Source organism: Microcaecilia unicolor, chromosome 7 (genome assembly GCF_901765095.1).
Source record: "Microcaecilia unicolor chromosome 7, aMicUni1.1, whole genome shotgun sequence".
Classification (NCBI taxonomy): domain Eukaryota; kingdom Metazoa; phylum Chordata; class Amphibia; order Gymnophiona; family Siphonopidae; genus Microcaecilia; species Microcaecilia unicolor.
Genome location: NC_044037.1, coordinates 201,244,988 through 201,270,055, shown reverse-complemented (window position 1 = coordinate 201,270,055; position 25,068 = coordinate 201,244,988).

Sequence of the window (25,068 nt, the reverse complement as noted above, 5' to 3'; positions counted from 1 at the left end):
CCCCTTCCTCCTCTCCCTCCCATGTCCAGCAGCTCTGTCCCTTCTCTCCAGTCCCTTCTTCCTCTTCCTCCCATGTCCAGAAGCTCTCCAGCCCCTTCCCTCCAGTTCCTTCTTCCTCCCTTGTCCAGCAGATCAGCCCCTTCCTCCTCTCCTTCCCTTGTCCAGAAGCTCCCCAGCCCCTTCCTCCTCTCCCTCCCATCATGTCCAGCAGCTCTCAGCCACTTTCCCTCCAGGCCCGCCCATCCAACATCCTTCGCTGCTGTCGCTGCCTTTCTCCTGCGGCTCCGCCGGGTACGGCCGTCCGGGAGGCAGCGTTCAGCAGCGTTGCCTGTGTGCCTGCCTTTAAAATAATTCTTCTCCCCAGGCTCCGCTGCATTCTTTTTTTCGCCCGTCGCAAAGCACTACCTTTCACACAGGCAGCTCCGCTCCCCTATGCCGTGTCCATCTTCTTGATTTATATTCCTTGATACACTGTCATCACTTGGATTTTGGGGCTGTGTTCTTTCTTGGTTATCTCTCTCATTACAATTTTTTAGTGTATGCTCTGGTGGATTTTCCTTCACTTCTAGCCCACTATTAGTTGGTGTACCTCAGGGCTCTGTCTTGGGTCCTCTTCTTTTCTCCATCTATATTTATTCCCCTGGTGCTTTGATCTCCTACCATGGTTTTCAGTATCATCTTTATGCTGATGACTCCCCAAACCAGAAATTTCAGCAGGAATCTAGGCCCAAGCCTCAGCTTTTTCTGTCTGACATTGCTGCCTGTATGTCTACCACTATCTGAAACTAAACATGGCCAAGACTGAGCTTCTTATCTTTCTCCCTAAATCCACCTCTCCTCTTCTCCCATTCTCTCTGTGGATAACACTCTCATCCTCCCTGTCTCATCAGTTCATAATCTTGATTAATCTTTGACTCTTCTCTCTCTTTCTCTACACATATTCAACAGACTGCTAAAACCGGTCATTTCTTTCTCTTTAATATCATGACAATTTGTCCCTTCCTTTCTTTTTTTTTTTTTTATTATTTCTTTATTCATATATTTCCATATATCATTACAATACATAAATATGCAATCGGCATTTATACAAAAGGCAAAAATAAAAAATCAAGAGAAATATCATTAACAGCCTTTCTGTCCACAAGTTTAGGAAGTTTTTGGAATCCAAGAATTTAGAATTTAAAGTAAAACATATAGCAATAATTAAGGACTAGTGGTTGCAACCTCTGGTTCAGACCCCAGCCTGCATTTAGGGAGGGCACACAACATTCAATTCCACTCTAGCATCTAGAAATTGTTTTAACTGTTTTGGGTCTACAAATTGAAACTGTTTACCCTCAAGCATTACATTACAATAACAAGGAAAATGTAATATAAAAGTTGCTCCCAATGCTACCACCCTAGGGCAGAGTTCCAAAAAGGCCCTCCGTCTCATCTGTGTAGGCCTTGAGAGATCAGGAAAAATACGAATTTTTGAGCCCAAAAACAGATTTTCTAAGTGTCTCAAGGAAAGCCTTAATACAGCATTCCTATCAGGCTCCAGCACAAAAGTAACAAGCAGAGTCAACCTCTGAGTAATTATCTCCAATGAACTTTCAAGGAAAGAAGTAAGATCCATTCCTTCCCCTGCTATCGGGGGATTTTCTTCCACCACTCCACCACTCCTGATGTAATAAGCCCGAGTAAGGGGAGGCAGTGAGTCCTTGTCCATTCCAAGAATATCAATCATATATTTTTTAACCATGTCCAAAGGGGAAATTAAAGGTGATTTGGGAAAATTAAGAAACCTGAGGTTTAATCTTCTAGTCTGGTTTTCTAGGTACTCCAATCTTTTATGTAGGAAATTATTATTTCTACAGATCCCATTTCTTGAATTTTAATATTCACAGTCTCCAAATCTAAGGTTTGCTGTGCAGTCTTTTGCGCCTGAAGCAGGGCAGCCTCAGAAAGAGTCTTTATGTCAGAAGTATTCACTTTTAAAGTAGTTTGCATAGAAGTGTGAATGCTGTAAACCATATCCCAAAGTGACTCTAATGTCACAGTTGCTGGTCTATTCACACCACTAATGGCTGGAGAAGGGTGAGGTTGATCTTCAACACAAGCAAGTTTAGAAACTATATCCTGAGGCAATACCTTTGAAGCTGATTGTAGCAATAGTTCTTGGCGTTGAGATTCAGCCTCCGTTACTGCAGACACTCCCTCAAACAGGTCAGGCTGAGCCCCTTTGGCTTCCTTCCCTGTCAGAGCTGCCAGCAACTCCCCTCCAGGCTGGGGAGGAGCAACTCGTTCCACCGGGCTCAGGGAAGCCCCGTTTACATTCTCAATCGACACCGAAGTGCCGAGAGTTGCAGAGGGGGTCGAAAAGCCCTGAGAACCTGGTTGCTGTCTGAAAAATTGCAAAGTTGTCTGCCTCGTCGCTGAAGAAGTCACAGGAGCTGAGGGATGTTCCTTCACTTTTCCCCTCCGTTTCCCCATGCTTAATGAGGCGACAGAGGTGCCATAGAGGACCTACAAACAGAGCAACTTCCAGGAGCTAACACAGGTGCGTCCATTCACAACGCCATCTTGGAATCCTCTGTCCCTTCCTTTCTAAGCACACTACCAAAACCCTTATCCATACTCCTATCACCTTACTTAGAGTACTGCAACTTTTTTCTCACAGGTGTCCCACTAAGCCATCTCTCTCCCCTTGAATCCATTCAAAATTCTACTGCATGACTTATATTCTGCCAGTGTTGCTACACTCATATTAACCCTCTCCTCAAGTCACTTCATTGGATCCCTATCATATCCACATACAGTTCAAACTCCTCTTATTGACTTACAAGTGCATTCACTTTGCAACTCCTCAGTACCTCTCCACTTTTATCTCTCCCTACATTCATCCCAGGGAACTCCATTTATTGGTTAAATTTCTCTAATCTGTACCCTTCTCCTCCATTGCCAATTCCAGATTCCATTCCTTTTATCTTGTTGTACCATATGCTTGGATTAGACTTCCTGAATCCGTACATCAAGCTCCATCTCTGGATGTATTCAGATCTAGGCTAAAAGCCTACCTTTTGAGGCTGCTTTTAAATCCTAACTCCTATTTACTTGTTCAGTTCCCATGTCTGTTTTACATTCCCACCATAAGAAATTCCCTAATCCCTTATTTGTTCTGTTTGTCTCTCTTGATTAAATTGTAAGTTCTGCCAAGCAGGGAGTGTGGAGGAGTAGCCTAATGGTCAGTGAAGTGGGCTGGACATCTGGGGAACTGGGCTCAATTCCCACTGCAGGTTTTTTTGTGACCCTGGGTATGTCACTTAACCCTCCATTACCATAGGTACAAATTTAGATTGTGGGCCCACTACGGACAGAAAAAGCACTTGCATATAATATATGTAAACCATTTTAGTTGTACTCACAGAAAGGTGGTATATCAAATCCATGATCCTTTAAATGTTTAGTGTACAGCAGCATTTCCCAAACTGTGCATCGTGGCACTCTGGCGACTGCCAAGGAGGTTGGATGAAAACAGGAGATGGGATGAAGTCAAAAAGTTGAAGCCAATAGGTCAGTCTCTGTTTCCCTTCCCATTCAAAACAAAGTGAGCAAACCTATGAGCTGCTGCATCCAAGTTGTCATTCTTTATTGTTGGTAGCATTTTTTTATTTAATCTCACTTATATTTTTAAATATTCTGGCTTGTGCAGCATACAGATGTACAAAGAGGAAGTATAATAATGGAGTAACTTCTCATAGGTAGAGTTGTAATTTGTTATAAATCGTAATCAGTGTGTCATTTGGAGGGATTCGTTATAGGGACACTCTAGCACTGTTACATTTGTGCAGAGAAAAAGATGGAGACCTGTGTGGCCGGGGGGGGGGGGGGGCACAGACCTGTATGTCTGGGGGGGGGAGACCTGTGTGGCTGGGGGGGGGGGGGGTGAAGATTGTGTGGCCAGGGAGGGTGCCACAAAACATTGCTCAGACACGAAGGGTGCTGTGAACTGAAAAGGTTTGGGACCCACTGGTGTACAGTGTTGCATGATGAGAAATGATAAGTAGTAGTTATATCTAAAATAATCCTTGATTGAAACACTGCTGCTGAGTGCAGCTTATCACTGTATGGGCCCCACTATGCCATTTCTTTTGCCTCCTTTATAAAGATATTTCCACCAATTAAATTTGGAAAGTTTTCTGACATTTTTCATAGTTGTCAATCACTAATTTAGAAGAAAAAATAAGCCACTGATATTCAGAACTGCTTGCATTTATTTATTTATTTGTAGCATTTATATCCCACATTTTCCCACCTATTTGCAGGCTCAATGTGGCTTACATTTTTTCCGTAATGGTGATCACCAATTCTGAAAAAGAGAAAATACATAGTTAAGATAGAGGTGACAGAGTGGATTATATATTCAGGTAAAGAAAGTTCATTTTCATGCTGAGAAATAAAAAGGTATAAGGTTAAACTTGAATCATGATAAATCAGTTTGAACAATCAGAAATAATAAGCTTCAATCGTGATAAATCAGTTTGAACAAACAGAAATAATAAACTATAATCGTGAATAGGTTAGATTGAATAATCAGAAAATTAAAGGTTACGTTGACATGTTCAGTCTATTTCCTTTATTTTAAGGTGAATTGCTCTTTTCTTGTGCTTTGCATATTTATTAGGGTTGAGAATTCATTGTAAAACTAATGGTAAAACATGACACATGGGAGTATTTTCAAACTAAGCAAATGGCCACATGATCTGAAAATCATATATTTTTAGATCCTTTAGTCTATGAGGCCAGGAAGACCTCGCTGTCACTCTGCTTGGCCAAACACAAGAGTCATTTTGCGTAGGGGCAACAAAGAAGCATGACTCACTTCACCAACCATGTTCAAACTTTTTGACAAGCAAGCAAATAAGCCTATCCAATTTCTTCTCCCAAATTTCATGGCCAATAATGTCAACATGAAACTGAAGACAGAAAGCAGCACCATTTTCTGTTTATTTTTCCCTGAGCTTCAGAGGAATACGATGGCTCGTTAGCTGTAGGCTACAACAGTGTAGAAGAGATGGCAATTGGAAAATATCAGTCTTAGACAGAAATAAATAAAAATAGTTGAACTCTCAAGACTCAGGCAGAATTAGAGAGGGGCTAGACTGATTCAGTTTGTGTGTCTGGAAAAAAAATCCTAGAGGCTGAGTGTGATACAACTGCTGAGTTTACAGCAGGAAACAAACTATATAGGGATGGGTTTGACTTTGAAAAAGCAGAGGTCTTACAGAGACAGTAGGGCAAAGACCACAAACTCACACTTTGTGGATGTGAGGGAGGGAGGGGGAGGGAAATGGGACTTGACATATTGCCTTTTTGAGGTTTTTGCAACTTCATTCAAGGTGGTTTACATATATTCAGGTACTTATTTTGTACCAGGAGCAATGGAGGGTTAAGTGACTTGCCCAGAGTTGCACGGAGCTGCAGTGGGAATTGAACTCAGTTCCCCAGGATCAAAGTCCACTGTATTAACCACTAGGCTACTCCTCCACTCCACTAGCTGAGAGTCACTCAGCTAGTAAAATCTGATATACTGTGTTGGTGCATAGAAGTGAAGGACAGTAGCAAGTGTGCTGCAATGCAATGTTCCCTTCAATCTCATTCCTGATAGTAGGGGTTTCTGATGAGTTTTGGAGGGCTCACAGTTTCCCCCACAAGTGTAACAAGTAGAGGGAGGTATGGACCTGGGTCCACCTGTCTACAGTGCACTGCACCCACCACTACACTACTCCAGGGACCTGCATGCTGTTCTAATGGCTATAACATCTGAGGCTGTGATAAAGGCTAGTGAGCACTATTTTATTCACATTTTTTGGTGGTGGGAAAGGTCAGTGACCACTGGGGGAGTAAGGGGGTTATCCCTGAATCCCTCCAGTGGTTATCTGGTTATTCAGGGTGCCTTTTGTGTCTTATTCATTAGAAAAACAGGTCTAGACCAAAACATTGAAGTTTCACCCTAGACGTTTTGGTTTTGTCCCATTATGGCTGTAAAATGTTCAAGTGTGAGGCACACCCTAAGCCCACCCTAATCCCACCTTCAAAACACCCTGACACACACGCCTTGTAATCTGAATGCACTGCAGACGAAATGCACATATAGAAATCTTCAAAACATCAGAACATACTGGGTCAGACCAATCTAGCCTAGTATCCTGTCTTCCAAACACTGGCCTGGCCAGGTCACAAGTACCTGGCAGAAACCCAAATCGTGGCAAAACTTCATGCTACAAATCCCAGGGCAAGCATTTGCTTCCCATGTCTGTCTCAAAAGCAGACTATGGACTTTTCTTCCAGAAACTGGGAGGAAGGGAGGGAGGGGGGGGGGACACCCCTGCAAATGGGAGACATACCGGGGGGGACGACCCTGGAACTGGGAGAGAAGGGGGACCCTGGCACACACTCTCATTCACACACACACACACTTGCACCCAGTCTCACTCTCTGTCACACACACACACACTCACACATTCACACTCTCTCAAACATACACACTCCGAGGAAAACCTTGCTAGCACCCGTTTCCTTTAAAACAGAAACGGGCCTTTTTTACTAGTAAGTACATAAGTATTGCCATACTGGGACAGACCAAGGGTCCATCAAGCCCAGCATCCTGTTTCCAACAGTGGCCAATCCAGGTCACAAATAACTGGCAAGATCCAAAAAATGTACAAAAAACATTTTATGCTGCTTATCCCAGAAATATCTCCCCTCATCCGTCTCTTTTCCAAGCTGAAAAGAGGTTAGAGCTTCTAACCTCTCTAGCCTTTCTTCATACAAAAAAAGTTCCAACCCCTTTATCATTTTGGTCACTCTTCTTCAAACCTTTTCTAATTCCGCTATATCTTTTTTGAGATACAGAGACCAGAACTGTTCGCAATACTCAAGGTGTGGACGCACCATGCAGCGGTACAATGGCATTATAGAATTTTTGGTCTTATTCGCCATCCCTTTCCTAATAATTCCTAGCATCCTGTTTGCTTTATTAGCCACCGCCGCCACCGCACACAGGTTTTAAAAATACCGATTTGGATGTTTTGTGAAGAAATACATCCAAATGGTGCATGATCACACTTTTTGGACATTTTTCGAAAATGAGCCCCATTGTATATAACTGGTTTGAATCTTTTTTTTTTTTTTTTAACTATAAGAAAGTTTAGTGTCATTCATGGTAATAATCATTCTACATTTATGGACATTTCTTCTGGAGTACCACAGGGATCAGCTCTCTCTGCAACTCTTTTTAACATCTTTTTGAAACTATCGCATTTTGTATTGGCGACTCCTTGAGTTTATTGCTGAATCTATTCTGAAGATATTCAGTATATTTTTAAAGTTGAGCAATAGATTTTTTAATTTTCACTTTACATGTGGTAAAGCAATAGCTGCAAACCAATTGGTTAAAAATGAATATGAACAAAACTCAGGTATATGTTTATGCAATCATTCCATTCAATCTTTCCCTCTTCAGTTGGAGATGTGGAGGTACTATTTGTTCAAAAAGTAAGATCATTAGGGTAATATTAGATCATTGGGACAATTTTTTTGAAACTTAAAATTATTAGACACTTAAAAGAATTTTTAACACCAGGAAAGTTTTGAATGGTAGTTCAAAGTATTATTATCCCACACTCTGATTATTGCAATAGTTTATTGATGAGAGTTCGTAAAACATTTTTAAAATATCTCCAATTGGCACAGAATGTTACCTTATGAGTAATTAGAGGACTTCCTAAATTGAGCATGTTACTCCTTCACACATTGCTCTTCAATGGTTACCAGTAGAATATCGAATTTGATATAAAGCTTTAGGCTGGTGTTTAAAGTACTGAGTGGTAAGATTTATTCTGTCATTACATCTTCATCAACCTTTACGATCAACAATGTCTAATGTTTTAGATGTACACTCATTTTGTTCAGTATTTTTGGATGAATACAGAAATTCTATGTCAGGTTCTCAGGTTCAGAGCCCGCGGGGCTGGGCTCTGGAGCAAACGTGAGCCCTTGGGCTGCTGATGAGGAGCGACAGCAGCAGGCAAAACCCACCAACCAACACTGGGTAAGCACACCGGCAGGGACTGCAGGCACTGCCCAGCGAACCGGAACACATGGACTGGAATCCCCCGGACTGGAGGACACAGGACTGGAACACATGGACTGTAATCCCCCGGACTGGAACACACACCGGACCGGAACACACTGGACTGGAGCACACCAGACTGGAACACACATCGGATCGGAGCACACTGGACTGGAGCACACTGGACTGGTCCCCCGGACTGGAGGACACAGGACTAGAACACGGGACTGGAGCACACTGGACTGGTCCACACAGCTTCACCTGCACTTAGCTACTAAGCCCCCCAGGAGTTGAGCTCATGGGTTTGAGTAGCCGACAGGACTTACTGGACGACACAGGGACCAGGACTAGAACAAGCTGTAACTGAAGTGCACCTAACTCCTAAAGTGACCAAAAGTGTTCCTAAGCCCAGCACCAACAGAAAAGCTCCTAAGCCCTCCACTAACAGCAGTGCTCCTAACAGAAACTAACAGGGGTGCCCCTACGCCCTACACTAACAGAAGTGCAGGGAAACCACAAGGGAAAAGGAAGGGAAGACAAATGCCAGACCTAACACTGGTACTTCCTAAGCACCAAGCTGCAGCAGCTAAACATGGGTTCTCACCCTGGTGCTTCCAAAGCACCCAGCTACAGCAGCTAACCACAGGTCATGAGGAAAAGCGGGGCAAGCACAAGGAAACAAGCAGGAAAGCCAAATACCCCAACAACAAAAGGTGCTTCCTAAACACTTACTCACAAGGGAGCTCCCAGCACCAAACTCCAGCACTGCACTAACAGCAGTGCTACACACCGTAACAAAAGGGAAAAACAGGGAAGTCAAACACACAAGTCTCAAGTGCACACTGCACTAAACTAACCTGGACCTAAAGCAAGTAGCCAGAAGCAAACGTTGCGAAGGCCCTGAAGGAAAGAACCCACTTCCTTATCAAGGCCCTCCCAGATGATGTCACTCTCCCTAGAGCCAGGCAGAACACATTCAAACCCCGAGAGGCCCAACCCACATCAATGCAGCACCGAGAAACTCTTGAAGCCAGTACACCCAAGGAGAGGTAGAGCAACTCAGACCACACCCACAGCTGCAGTGAAGTGACAATTAACCCCATGCTGCTGGAAGCTGCCAGCACAGAGAGACAGAGCCAGCTCAGAAAGGACAGAGAAAGAAACAGAAGCCAGCTAAGAAGCTGACTCCCAGGAAAGAGGTAAGTTTGAGAGGGGTTCAGACCCCAATCATAACATTCTATCTTTTATTTGAAAGGCAGTCTTCCTGATAAACATTGACCTTTACAAGACCTGAATGAGTTTAAATCTATACTAAAGACCTTGCTATTTGAGGAGGCATATAATATCAATGTATGATTATTTTAATGTATGACTGTAATCATAGACCAGTGATGATGTATTATTGTTTGCTTGAAGAGACAGATCATATTTTGGTTTGTTGATGGAACAATATGCACTTTATTGTAATATTTTTAATGAAGGAGATATGCTGATGTTATGACTTTTGTTTTTAAGAATGATTTTGTTTTGTTTTATGTTTTATATTTGATATTTTTATGTTTTTGATAATTATGTATGTCATTATGAACTCCGCCTAGGATTGGTAAGATAGAGCAAAATATAAATGCTGAAAATAAAACAAACATCATAGTAAAATCCTGACCTAAGAAAAGTCACCCACGTTACCTGGTGGTATCTGTCTTTTACTACGAGGCAAGTTACCTGGGGGTATCTGGCTTTTACTATGAGGCAAGGTTTCCCCACAAGTAGAGGCTCCTATGCACAAAGACAAATCCTTCTATAAAACTGCTTCATGATATTACCACATATCAGTACACACACTGACAAGAAGACATAAAGGACCAAATTCAAAAATGGCACCAAAAAATTAGTGCCAAAAAAATGAGCACTAAGTGCTATTCTATAAATGGTGCTCTGAGTTGGGCGCCATTTATAAAATAGCTCCTAGTGCCAGGATTCACTCCTAAAAATTAGGTGTGAGGATTTATACCATTGAAACCTGATGTAAATACTTGTGCCTAACTTATACATGGATTAGGCATATTCTATAACAATTCTGGACCTTTACAGGGAGCCTAAGGGAGGGTGAGGGGCATTTGCTGAATGAGAGGCCTTCTGGGTGGGGGGAGGGCTTGAATTGGGGTTGCTTCTGGGGGAGTCCTCAGGAGGAAGGATCAGATATGGGGAGGCCTTCGGGAGGGGAATACTGAGCTACCACAGGTTGGTGTCTCAGTGGTAAATTAAGGTGCAGTAAAAGCCCAACATTTAGCACACCTTTATAGCTACCTTCAATAATTACATCTGCCTGAGAACAGATGTTAATTATGGGCACCTATTTTATCTGATATAATTTTATAAACACACACAGGCACATATGCCCCTGGATTCTACATATTGCACCTAGATTTCCATAACAATGCATATAACCTAATTGGTTAACAAACCAATCAGCGCTGTTAATTGAATGTTAACAAGCAATTATGAGCACTAATTGTCAATAATTAGAATTTACAAGCAGAACTCACTAAGAACATTCTATAACATGGTTATCATAAATTCTAATACGTGGTATCAAAAAGGGGGCATGGCCATGGGCATGGAATGGGCAGGTCGTGGGTGTTCTAAAAATTTATATTCAGGGTTATAGAATACACCTGCTCCACGTCTAACTTGGGAACTGGTATTTACACCAAGTTTTACTTGACATAATTGCTCGCAACAACATATAGTCATATGGATGGTTGATAAGCGTATTCTATAAACTGCGCGGAAATATAGCCTATTCTATGAAGCTTAGACTTACTTTATAGAATACACTTAGGCGGAAATGTATTCCTCATGGTTTTCCAGGTGCCATACATAGAATCTAGCCCACGTTGTCTTTTGGGCTCATTTTCAAAAGTGAAGGACATCCATCTTTCGACATAAATCCTTCTCACAGGGACGTCCAAATCAGTATAATCGAAACCCGATTTAGGACGTCTCCAACTGCACTCCATCACAAGGGGCGTGTCGGAGGCATAGCGAAGGCGGGACTTAGGCGTTCCTACCACTTGGGCATCTTTGACCCATAATCGAAAAAAACAAGGACATCCCTGACGAACACTTGGACGTTTTCACCCGGACCTGTTTTTCTTATGATTAAGCCACAAAAAGGTGCCCGAAATGACCAGATGACCACCGGAAAGAATCGGGGATGACCTCCTGTTACTCCCCCAGTGGTCACTAACCCCCTCCCACCCTAAAAAACCATCTTTCAAAATATGTCGTGCCAGCCTCTATGCCAGCCTCAGATGTCATACTCAGGTCCATGACAGCAGTATGCAGGTCCCTGGAGCAGTTTTAGTGGGTATTGCAGTGCACTTCAGACAGGCAGACCCAGGCCCATACCCCCCCTACCTGTTACATTTGTGGAGGGAACAGCGAGCTCTCCAAAACCCACCACAAACCCACTGTACCCATATATAGGTGCCCCCCTTCACCCGTAAGGGCTATGGTAGTGGTGTACAGTTGGGGGTAGTGGGTTTTGGGGAGTTTTGGGGGGCTCAGCACACAACGTAAGGGAGCTATGTTACTGGGTGCAATTTATGAAGTCCACTGCAGTGCCCCCTAGGGTGCCCGGTTGGTGTCCTGGCATGTGAGGGGGACCAGTGCACTACAAATGCTGGCTCCTCCCACGACCAAATGGCTTGCATTTGGCTGTTTTTGACATGGACATCTTTGGTTTCGAAAATTGCCGAAAGTCAGAAAAGTTCATGTGTAGGGACGACCAAATCTATGGATGTCCAAGTTTAAGGATTTGGACATCTCTGATGGTATTTTCGAAACGAAAGATAGACGTCCATCTTGTTTCAAAAATACAGGTTTCCCTGCCCCTGGATTTCACAGTTTTGCAAGGACGTCCAAATCGCAACTTGGACGTCCCTTTCAAAAATGCCCCTCTTTGTATAATATGCGCAACATATGTACTTATGTGTCTGGGCAGCCTAGGCACCCCGTTATAAAATTACTCTCAAATTGTCCATTTGTATATTCTCCTTTGAAGAAAAATATACGTATGTTTGTGTTGGAAGGCAGTATTAATTAATACATTCAAATATTAATATTGAATATGGTAATTATACTGACATTTCTGAGCTAAATTTGAATAGGTATTTACAATCAATCTATTCTAAACTATGAAAGTATCATCAAATATTTGATGCAAAATTCTTCTCTTTATGAAATGTTCACACAGTATTGTCAATCTTCACATGCACAGTCTCTTGGAGGTCAAAAAATGTACATTAAAGAGGTTTTTTAACAAAAAATTAAAGGAGACCATTTTTATTTCAGCAATATTATTGACTTTCTCATATACAGTACTTTGATCTGGTGCCCTTCTTTCACCTCTTGTAAACAAAGCTTTCTTACCCTTCATTTTAATTCAATGGAAAAAGTGCATCCCTGAGGCCATCTTTCCAATCAGTCTTGTACAAAGCACTAATCTGTGTTAGGAATAGGTTATTGCATTTCATGAGCTCGAAACCTCCTTTAAACTCAGTACATTAAATTTTCAGATGGGAATTTTCCACTCACACATAATGATATTTCTATTTTTAAACAGGGCTTCAGCAGTATTGCAGCAATTCATAAGTTAGATAGATTATGTGGCCTAGGGAAAAGGATGAACAGATATTTTGTGTGTGTGTGTGTAACAGTAGGTTGTGATAAAGTTGTAATTGGATTAACCCTTCACTGCCACATCATAATCATGCTCATGGCTAAAATAGAATATTCATTGCCTAGTGATACTTTAAAAAAAATAGTTCTGGACTGAATTTTTAGTGCAGGTAAATGATGCCTTGTGGTACAATTGGTAAATTGCTTGCCTATTGCACCCCCAAACCTGAACTTGAATCCCACGCTAGTGTGGGATTTCTGTCAGGTAACAAGCTTCTAGCTAACTCAGCCATCCATCTACTTTTGGTAGGTAAATGAGTACCTGGCCTTAGACAAAGGTAAAGATGACTGGGGAAGGCAATGGAAATCACCCTACTGACAAGAAATGGTCATACTTTCATGACTTAGCACTTATGTACAAGGGACTACTTTTACCTTTTACTTAAATGACGCTAGGTTGTAAGTACTTGAAATCATGTTTTCCATTTAATCACAGAAGAAGTAGAATACAGGCAGTGTCCCACCAGCGTTCCTTAAATCCTGGAGAGGCAATGTTTCTTGACCCAGTCCTTAGGGCACACCTAGTGTCATGGCCCTGCCGTGATTCCTGCCCCAATCCCCCCCATTGCACATACCGCTCCAGCGGTGCTCCAGTGGATGGCAACTCGCCTTCCCCCTGCTGCTGCATGTTGGCCTCCTAGGGCATATGGGTGCACTGCAACCCAAAGTTTATGGGGCTTGTGGCAGGAATTCCTGAGGGCATGCCAGGAGTGACCTCACTCCTTCTAAGGAAGGCCCAGTCCTTCTTGCAGTGCCTTCACAACAGGTTTCCAGGTCTCCTCTTGTGTGTTTCAGCCTTGTCTCTGAGTTCCAGCCTTGCCTTGCCTGTGTCTTCAAGTTCCTGCCTTGTCTTGTCTCCAAGTTCCAGCCTTGTCCTTGTCAACAAACTCCAGCCTAGTCCAGCCAAGTTCCAGCCTTGCTTTCTTTTCAAGTTCCAGTCCAGCCTTGAAGTTAAGTTCCAGCCATGTCTTGCCTTGACTCCAAGCTCCAGCCGTGCCTTGCCTTGTGTCCTAGTTCCTGTCATGCTGTATCTCTTGTTCTTGCCTTGTTTGCCTAGTCTTGTCTGGATCCAGTTCTTACTCTGTTTCCCTTGCCATGCCTTGTCTGGAACCAGTTCTTGCCTTGTCTGTATCCAGTTCTAGCCCCATTTGCCTTTGTTACGTCTGTGCTCACCTCGCCCTCTGGTGGCCAGAACCGGTGGCTGCTATGGACTATCACCCATTCCAGACTTTAGCCTAGTCCAGTCCGGGTCTTCCAGGCTGCCAGACTTGTCTGTCTTGTTTGACCCTGCACAGCTTCAGTAGTTGCCTGGTGATTGCTGCAGTGAGCCTCAGCTGCTGCTGGGCTTATTAGCCATTTGTAGATTCTCTTCTGCGGCCTTTGCAGTGTCTAAGGTCCCTGATATGTTGGTGCTCTGTGCACTTCTGACTAGTCTAGTTTCTTGTTTTAGTTTCTTGCCCTGATTCTGCTGTCTGCCCAGACCCGGCTTGTTTCCTGGTTTTTTCAACTGCCTGCTGCCTAACCTGACCCGGCTTGTTTCCTGGTTTTTTCTACTGCCTGCTGCCTGCCCTGACCCGGCTAGTCTCCTGGTTTTCTCTTCTGTCTGCTGCCTGCCCAGACCCGGCTTGTCCTTTGGTTTACTCTTCTGTTGTGTGTCTAGTCCTTGTCTGTTTGTGTCTTTAGTGACTGTTCTGCAGCTTTCAGTTCTGTGTCTTGTTATCAGTGTTTTGTTCCCTGTTTTAGTGGCTTCTTGCAGCTTTCAGTCCTGCCCATTAGCTTTCCCTTCCTTGCCCTGCTGCCCCTGTATGTTCCTTTCCCCTCTGTCCCTCAGTCCTGGTTCAGCCTAATGGGTATCCAGTCCTGCCTTGCCCAGTAAGTCCTGCCGGCCACCTGCAGCCAAGAGCTCAACTCCTGGTGAAAAGTGGCCAAGTGCAGGTGAAGTTTTAAGGGTACCTGCTCTGCTTTAATCCTGCCAATTTGCCTCTGCTGCAACTCCAGTCCAGAGTTCCAGTCCTGTTCTGCTTAGTCTCCGGTGTGGGGTGGTTTTGCCTGCCACTGCCACTCCTCGGCAGTGGCCCAAGGGCTCACAAACCCAGTTTCCAGCTTTGAAAACGTGACAGCCTTGCTGTCTCTAGATTCAGTTCTAGCCTTGTCTACCCCATCCTGCCTAGCCTTGTCTTCCTTGACCTGTCCTGCCTTGTCTTGCCTTGTTTTACCTTCCTTGTCTTTAATCAAATCCTGCTTGCCTTGTCTTCTGCCAAGCCTTGCCTAGTACTTTGTCTAGTGCTGTGCCTAGCCTGAGTAACTTGCCTGCCTTAATCAGTTCCCAGCTTTGATCTAAAGGCTCATTTACCTGAGTCAGTAACACCTAGGCAGTCAGGTTTTCAGGATATCCACAATTAATATACATAAGATAGATTTGCATGCACTGCCACCTTAGTAGGCAAATTTCTCTCATGCATATTCATTGTAGATATTCTGAAAACCTGACTGGGTTGAGAAGCAATGACCTAAGGTAATGAGAGAGTAATTCATTTACCATTAGATATATGCATGGCCAACAAATAGTGGTTAGTATTTGGATTTTCCTGATTTTTTTTTTCAGATTTTTGGAGGGGCTTCCCCCCCCCCCCCCCACACATACACAATTTGTTTCATACATTTATTTTAATAATTTTTTTTGTATATACATTAGAAGTTTTAACACATGTAAATATATTATGCACATGTAAATTCTTAGATTTGTGTACATACAGTTTATTTTGTGTACACTAAAATCTTCAAGGCACTCAAATGAACTGAATGTATGCTAAAGAATGCTCATCTGTATTTACCATGGTTGTGCAATGGTACAATTCATGCCAAACTGTGAGGAAAGGCTAAAGCGGCTAGGGCTCTTTAGCTTGGAGAAAAGGTGGCTGAGGGGAGATATGATAGAGGTCTCTAAAATAATGAGTTGAGTTGAACGGGTAGATGTGAAGCGTCTGTTTACGCTTTCCAAAAATACTAGCACTAGGGGGTATGCGATGAAGCTACAATGTAGTAAATTTAAAATGAATCAGAGAAAATGTTTCTTCACTCAATGTGTAATTAAACTCTGGAATTTGTTGCCAGAGAATGTGGTAAAGGCGGTTAGCTTAGCGGAGTTTTAAAAAGGTTTGGACGGCTTCCTAAAAAAAAGTCCATAGACCATTATTAAATGGACTTGGGGAAAATTCACTATTTCTAGGATAAGCAGTATAGAATATTTTTTTACTTTTTTCGGATCTTGGAATGGTGCTACTATTTGGGTTTCTGCCAGGAACTTGTGACCTGGATTACCCACTGTTGGAAGCAGGATACTGGACTAGATGGACCATTGGTCCGACCCACTATGGCTATTCTTATGTTCTTATGACTGCTGCAAGTTTTATTGTTGTATATTTTGAACTACAAGGACTATATTCTGTGGCAGAATAGGAAGTGGAGAAGTAATCTAGTAGTTAACGTGGGCTAAGCAGGTGACACCTATGGTTCAAATTTTATTGTTGATCCTTGTGAACGTGGGCAAATACTTAACTATGCATTGCCTCAGGTAAGAAATGTAGGTTTATTGTATTTAGATTTGGTTCACACTTTTTTCAATTGCAATTTAAGATGAGTTGTAATCAAGCACAATAGGAATTTCCCTATTCATGGAAGGCTCACAATGTAAGGGCCTCTTTTATCAAGCCACACTAGCAGTTCCTGCGTGGCAATGTCAACAAAGCATGGCTTGATAAAAGAGTCCCTAAGTTGAGAAGAGAGCCATACATCATAGAAAGGGAGATAAACAAGGAACAGTTTCCCCAAGAAGGAAGAGGAGTGTGGTAGCCGTGTTAGTCCACTCTTAAGGTTATCAATAAAAATCAAACAAAATAAAACATGGAAAAGAAAATAAGATGATACCTTTTTTATTGGACATAACTTAATACATTTCTTGATTAGCTTTCGAAGGTTGCCCTTCTTCCTCAGATTGGAAATAAGCAAATGTCATGTAGTAGAGCTAGAACCTTAGCATAAAGGCATTTGCCCTGTTAACTGCAAGTTAAGCCATAGTTGCAAGTGAAAGGGGAAATAAGAAAACTTGGCCTGCAGTTCAGCTTAGAGTAGGCCAGGATCCCAGTGTACTGTAGAGGAGTAAAAGCTGCAGGCAAAGGAGAATAATGCAAAGCTTGATGAGGTTAACAGTGAGAAGGGCAGTAACTGGATTTTTAAAAGACTGTAATGTAATAAGGAGGGAAGGGCGGATGTGCAAGTTTGAAGATATAAATTTGGCTGTTTTTGTCTTTGAATTATAAATTGAAACCCACTCTGTATGCACTGCCTTCACTGTATGCAATTCTACCTCATGCATATTCATTGTGGATATCCTGAAAACCTTAAAACATGCAATGGAGAAACACTGGTGTTCAAACCAATGTGCACAACCCCACCTATTTTAAAATCGAGTAAAAATGCAGTGAACTGTATGTTAAATAAAAATACAAAGAAAATACCTCAAATGTCCAGACACTGACACAACGCAGCACCTTTACTGGTGCTTGGATATTATCAATGGTCAAAAACTTCGGAAATACTTCACACACTTATTTATTTATTCATTTATTTATATATTTCAAAAACACTCATTTATGTGCTTATATTACTTTAGAACTTATCTTATATAGCCTCTCTCACCTTAAATGCAAATCATTTCAAACAGGTGAATAAATATTGCAACTAGCTTGGATAATTAAAAAGAGAGGCAATTAGTTTGCACCCAACGGTAGCCCAGCCATTTCACTTCCATGACTTCAGCAGGGGCTGTGCTTCACAAACGTTCAACATTATGCTTCACTGTGAATCCATTCAAACAGAAGCAGCTGCATATTATATGACAGTCACAGCTCGATATTTATTTAACCATTTGAAATTATTTGCATTGAGATGAAATAAGCACATAAATGATTGTTTTTGAAATATATAAATAAATGAATAAATGGTATGCATTTTTATCCATCTAAGCTGCTGTTTCGCATTCACCACTCAGTTGGGTAGGGTTTAGTGGGTTTTAATGCATGCACTTCTGGGTCAGATGGCCTGTCCAGTGGGTTACATAAGTATTGCCAAGTGGGACAGACCGAAGGTCCATCAAGCCCAGCATCCTGTTTCCAACAGTGGCCAATCCAGGTCACAAATACCTGGCAGAAACCCAAATAGTAGCATCATTCCATGCTACTAATCCCAGGGCAAACAGTGGCTTCCCCCATGTCCATCTCAATAACAGACTATGAACATTTCCCCCAGGAACTTGTCCAAATCATTTTTTTAAACCCAGGTACACTAACTGCTATTACCACGTCCTCCGACAACGAGTTCTTTGTGTGAAAATATATTTCCTCCTATTTGTTTTAAAACTATTTCCATGTAATTTCATTGAGTGTCCCTTAGTCTTTATACTTTTTGAAAGAGTGAAAAATCAATTCACTTTTACCCCTTCTACACTACTAAGGATTTTATAGACCTCAATCACATCCTCCCTCAGCCGTCTCTTTTCCATGCTGAAGAACCCTAACCTTTTTAGCCTGTCCTCATATAAGGGGAGTTTCATCACCTTTTCCATTTTCTTTGACCTTTGAATCTTTTCTAATTTTGCTATATCTTTTCTGAGATACGGCGACCAGAATTGAATGCAACATTTAAGATGAGGTTGTACCATGGAGCAATACAGAGGCATTATAATATTCTTGGTCTTATTTTGCATCCCTTTCCTAATAATTCCTAGCATTCTGTTTGCTTTTTTGGCCACACTGGGCAAAAGATTTCATCATATTGTCTACAATGACATCTAGATCTTTTTCTTGAGTGTTGACTCCTTAGTCAAAAAGTATCATGATATTCAGCGACACTGTCCAGATAGTGGCTGACAGTGAATATCTGAATAAAATAATCAGCACCAGAACTTACCTGGATAATGACAATATTCACTCTGCTCTCAGGATATCTTAAAGTAGGGCAGCTTTCCATCCACCCTATTATGCAGAGCAGACTGAATACTGCCACTGTATGAGTTCCAGGACTGCCCTGACTCCATCTTGAGCTCTGCCCTGGCACTATCCCAGTCAGCAGGGCTTTTCCAGATAGCAGGTGTTCTTATCTGGGTAAGTATTTTTGTATATCAGCCCATCTGTCTCCAGAGACACTTATTTCATTCTGGATATAAAACTTCAAAACACCTGTGTCACAATTTTAATCTCGTTCTTTGGCTCTTAAACGTTACAGTTTCAAAATGGCTATAATTTTGGTTCTCTTGAAAGCATATTAGCCACTTTATTTATATCACAGAAATATAAGAGTTTTGATATTATTTAAAGCAACTCCAACTACTTTGGCTTCCTTGTCTTTCAGAAGAGGACTCAGCACTTTTGTTTTGGTTTGGTTTTTCATACAGATTCAGTTCCTTTCCTCATGAGTAATGTCTCTGTAGTAAGAACTATTTTAAATGTTCCCTTTTTTATGTGTGGGATGTGTGCGCTGTGGCTAATAGATTCTTAAATCATGACTACTTGCATCCCGGGGAGAGAAAATGGAAGCAAAGGACTTGTAAGGCATGCTTTTCTGTCTGTTTTTTTGTTTTTTTTTCTTCAAGTGAAAACTGAATGCTTGTCAAAAATTCCATTTGCTAAATGTTAAATATAATTGTTATTAATTTTGCAGGCCTCCGTTCTATGGTCACTTTTTTTTGAAGTGAGCAAATATATATGTATTTCCTTTCATTTTCAGAACCAGTTTTACAGCTTGATAATTACAGGCATATGTTAGTGAAGTTCTGTTCATGCCGTTTCTATCCCTCAGCTGGAATATTGATTTGACTCTGACTTGTCGTGTGTTAGACATTTACATTGATTTCTTTTCTTTTCCCTAGTAACATTCAAGTTGATACTTAAAAGAAGTTATATATTATCCAGCGGCTGGTGAATGTATAACTTATCTCTATCCGTACATTTTCAAATCTTACACAGAAAATATCGGGCTGATAAACTGACTAAATGGCCCAATTTAATCTGAATAAACAATAGCAGATGAAGACCAAAAATGACCCATTTATTATTACCAGGTCTATTTATCAGCTTTGGGTATAATATGTGCAAATAAATTCCCATATGAAACACAATACCAGCTATCTTCCCACCGCCATCAGATATTTGACCTCTTCAACCTTTTTCTAACTACTGCCTTCTTTATGTTTTAGTACTAGTAGCAGTAGCAGTACTGCATTTTCTTACCTGCCAACCATAGAGCTTCCATAAATGCTCCCACCTAAATGTAAGAGATTAGCGATGGACAGCTGGAAAATTGTGGTTGCATTTCATTTCCTACATCATTTATGGGAATGTTCATTTTATTGTTATTGTTATTTTTGGCCATTTTGTCGCTAGAGGAGTGATGTTGTTAATAGTGTGCCTTCTTTGAAAATAGTGGGGCCCTTTTACTAAAGGGTTGGCGTGCAACAAAAGTCTTGCTGTGCGCCAATCCGTAACTAGCACAGGAGCCCGGTGGTAGTTCCCACCCCCAGTGCAGGAAGTGAACCACTTGCTGCACAACCATTTCCAGGTTAGAGCAGGAGCCCTTACTGCCACCTCAACGGGTGGCGGTAAGTACCATCCCCCCCTCCCCCCTGAAATGGCTGCGCAGCAAGTGGTTCACTTACTGCATGGCCATTTCATTTGTGAAAAAAAGACAGCCTTTTACCAGCTGCAGTAAAAGGGGCCTCAGCATCATCAAAAACATGTACTGATGCTACGCAAGCCCCCTTATACCACAGCTTAGTAAGATCACCCCAGTGTGCATTTTGTGGAAAAGAGTGTGCACCCTTTCCCATTAGTGCATAAATGGACACACTAATTTGCACATATATGATGGTTTGCACATGCATGCACTATTGAGAAAGAGTGGATATTCTTTGCAAATAGTGCACCAACTTTGCAAATAATGCACATTATCAGTACATTAAAAAAAAAACCACACACACACACACACACAAAATGCCATGGTTTTTTCTACTGGTTTTTGTTTAAGGACATGCAACAACATGTCATTTCAAATGACAGACTATCCCTACAAGAGATAAGCACGTAATGTATAGTATTATATAAGGTATGTGCATGTGAGTCACGCCCATGATCCATCCAGTCTCTCCCATATGTATGCCTACCTATAAACTATTCACAATGGAGCTTATTTTCTAAGTGTGTGGACATCTCAGAATGCCCAAATGGATGGCCTGTGTGCTTGAAAAATCCAAATCCCAATTTTGTAAAGGCAGAAAACGGTTGTCCAACACTGCAGTGTATCCAAATAGCAAGGGGATGTGTTGTGGGTGTGTTTTGGGCAGGACTAGGGAGGGCCCAAAATCAGGATTCAGGATGTACAACAGTGATAACCAAATGGGAAGAAATGCCCAAGCCTAAAAATAAGGAGGTCCTTAGCTACACCTCTTTCAATCATGTCTAGGGTACAAAAAAGTGCTCTGATTGACAGTGACGATCCTAGGTTGGCTGCCACCCGGGGTGGATCGCCGATGCGCACCCACCCCCCAGCTCAATGACCCCCCCCCCCCCCACACACACACACACACTGCATCAAACCCCCCCCCCCCCCCCCGGGTGCATTCTTAGCTGCTGGGAGCAGCCGCGCAGCTCTCAGCTCCGCTGGCTTCCTGCTCCTTCTGCCCCAGAACAGGAAGTAACCTGTTCCAGGGCAGAGGAAGCAGGGTAACAGCAGAGCCGACAGGCATGCGGCTGCTCTCTACACCCCTCCAGCGGTGTGCACCCGGGGCGGACCGCCCCCTACCGCTCCGCCCTTGCTATGCCGCTGCTGATTGAGCAGTTGGCCATTGGAGGGATTAAGGTATGACACACCTCCTTAATCCCTCAGTGGTTGTGGTCCCTTTCCTTCGGGATGGAACCAGGCTGCTGGCACCAACATTTAAAAAGAAGATAGAGCAGCTTTTAAACTAAAATGGGAAGGAAAGTCAAAAGTCACCCAGGAGTGCATGGTTTGGTGTGGAGTATCCTTGAAGGATACTACTGAAACAGGATCTTTAGGGAATCCCAATAGAGAGGTTTCAGCAATGGTGAAAGAAAACCAGGAGAACAGAGTAAAGGATGCAAATTATCCCGTCAACATCAAAGTGTACCTGAATGTAACTCACCTTAAGCTACTACTGAAAAAGGTGTGAGAAAAAAATCCAAAATAAAAAAAGTAGCTTGTGGATGCAAGGAAAAAACACACTTCGAAATGTCTATATACAAATTCTAGAAGCCCAAAAAATAAGATGGGAGAGTTAGAGCATATAGCAATAAATGAAGAGGTACATATAATAGGCATCTTATGTTACCCGCATAACTACTGGGACCACCTCAACTCTCCCCAGACTGCCCCAGTTCTGGGATATTCAGTAGGATTTACCTGATTATGTGCCACTGACTATCCCTTCCTGAGGCTCTCACCTTGATTTAACCAGGAGGAGCCCGTTCTGCCCATTAAAATCCCTTTGAATATTGGGCCCTTAATTTTTTCTGCAAGAATTCTACAGCCAGTGATTATTTTTAAGTAGTGAGGTTCCACAGTCATATTTCTATTTATAAGCTAATAGCTACATTCTAGATGCTCTACAGTCTCTTTATATAGAGGAGAGCCTTACCACATTACACCCAGGGCTACATTTAAGATTATGGCATCCGTAGGCAGAGGACCTCTAGGTAGAGGAGTTCCCCAGAGATTGCAGTGAGGCAATTTTAAGCCCCAGTATTTGGGTGCCTTCAGAATTTTGCACTTCCAGGCACTTACCTATGTCACCAATGCCTAAATCCAGCCCTGGATACAGCAGTCTATACTGCTCAAAATCAACAGTTTTTGCAGTGGATCCCTAGTTAAGAGGCCCTTTTACATAGGGCTTGCCAAGCACCATTGGGCTTGCCATGCGCCAATTCAGAACTACCACCAGTGCATACCATTTCTAGTGCTATTTTGTATTTTTGTAGTGCCAGGGCTTACCCAGCGGTAATCAGGCAGCACCACATGCTGCCCCAAAACCACCAGATTAGCACAGGAGCACTTACCTTCACCTAAATAGGTGGCATAAGGGTTCCCCCCGGAAATGGCCATGTGTCAATCCCTGTAATTAGCACAGGGCCATTTCCTTTAAAAAAAAAGAACAGTCTTTTACCTACTTCAGTAAAAGGGGGCCTTGATGGACATCAAAAACACGTGCCGATGCTTCCGCATGCCCCCTTTAACTGCAGCTTGGTAAAAGGGACCCTAAATAAGGTTGAATTGACTGAATATGCCTCAGTGCTGGAAAACAGGATTTTGTAACCCTTGCATCTTGTTCTTCAAAAAAGAACCTGGTAATTGAGTACACAGCTGTTAGGCCTTTAGATGTCTACCCAGCATGCCAAAAGCTGTTTCATAAATGGCCTTCACCACCTTCCCTTCTACAGATTGGCAAGGCCTTGCCATCTTCAACTTTGTTTTCTTGCAAGGTCAATACTTAAATCCACATTTTCTATCTGTGTAAGTTAGACAAATCCAAGATTATTTTTCATTAAATAACCTTCAGAAAATAGACCGAGTGATTATATCTTCTCGATTGGACTACTGCAATATTCTTTACTTAGGCCTTCCCAAAAACAATATCTAAGCTTTAACTCCTTCCAAATACTGTAGCTAAAATTACTTTGTACAAAAGCAAATATGAGAGTTTACTCCTTTGCTAACATCGCATCATTGGCTTCTAGTCTCTGCGAGGATCAAAGATCAAAGTTTCTTTTAAAACTCTTTCTAGGTTTAGCCCTAACTACTCATCTTATCTACAGCTTCAGTCATGATCCCTCTCATCTCGATCTATTCGTGTTAATAAAGTTCAACTTCTTCCCATTTCAGTTGTTATGAAACTCTCAATTCAAAAACAGGTGTAAGTAGAGGTTCCCTCTGAAATTCTTCTGTATTGAATGAAGACTAGAGAGTGATTATTGAAATTAAAAAAAAAACAATTAAAACATGGTTGCCTTCTGAAGGGCCCTTTTTCTAATCTGCGGTAAGCACAAACGCATGCTTATCACAGCAAAAAATGACTTACTGTTGAGCATGCTGAGGGATCCTGTGGTTACTTTTGTTGGAATGTAATTGTATTTTTACATGCATTGCCTGTCACCTATTATTTCTCTGTGATTACTCTGTGACCTCTGATGTGAATTACTTAGAGAGGTCACACTGCTATGCAACTTCCTGTGGGGGTTAGACACAGCAGACACAGCACATGCAGCACATGGAGCACATGGAGCTCATGATCTCTCCTAACCTGAGAGGATCTATGGTGGTGTGAGCATCCATTACCATCTAAGCACATGGAAGGAGCTGATAATACAAATGTATAGTAATATGTATATATAAGCCTGTCTGATTATAATCAAACTGCAAACTGTGAGTAAACAGATGTTTTGTTACTTCAACTTAAAGTGACTCAGCAGTGAATTATTCAGGGGTGAATGAGAGAGAGATGAAGAAAGAAATTAACATTTCTAAAGCTGAAGCTGTGTGTACTAAAATCTGCTAATTATTTACTACAAATAATCCAACAAAAGGGTTATGGGCCCAGGGCCAGGAATTGAAAAAGAAGAGAAATATTACCAGGCAGAAAAAAGGCCACATTTTTCTCTTAAGTTTTAAAGGAAAGATTCAGTCTGTCTCTCTCTCCCCCCACACAGCAGACAGAAGGCTAAGAAAATGGCTGAGGGAAGAAATTCACCATTGTTCTATTCTCTCAAGGTGCCTAAATTAACTGAGTTTAATTATCAGCAGTGGGAACTAAGATTCATATGTCTCCTTCGAGCAAAAAGATTAGATATATGCTTAGACCAAGACAGAACAGCTGAAAATATGGCTGAATGGGACAATGCAAACTATTATGTGAAGTGCATGCTTTTGGAAGCTCTCTCAGAGAAACAAGCCATATTAGTGGAGGGAAAAGATACACCAAAGGACATTTTATATAAACTGAGAACTATGTATGCAACTACATATGCAAAGCAGCAACCAATTTGGCTGGCAGAGTTGAATGAAACCAAATTAAGGGATAAAAGTAAATGTAATGATCACATTATGCATCTTATGTCTTCATTTCAAAAGTTAGAACTTTCTGGAAT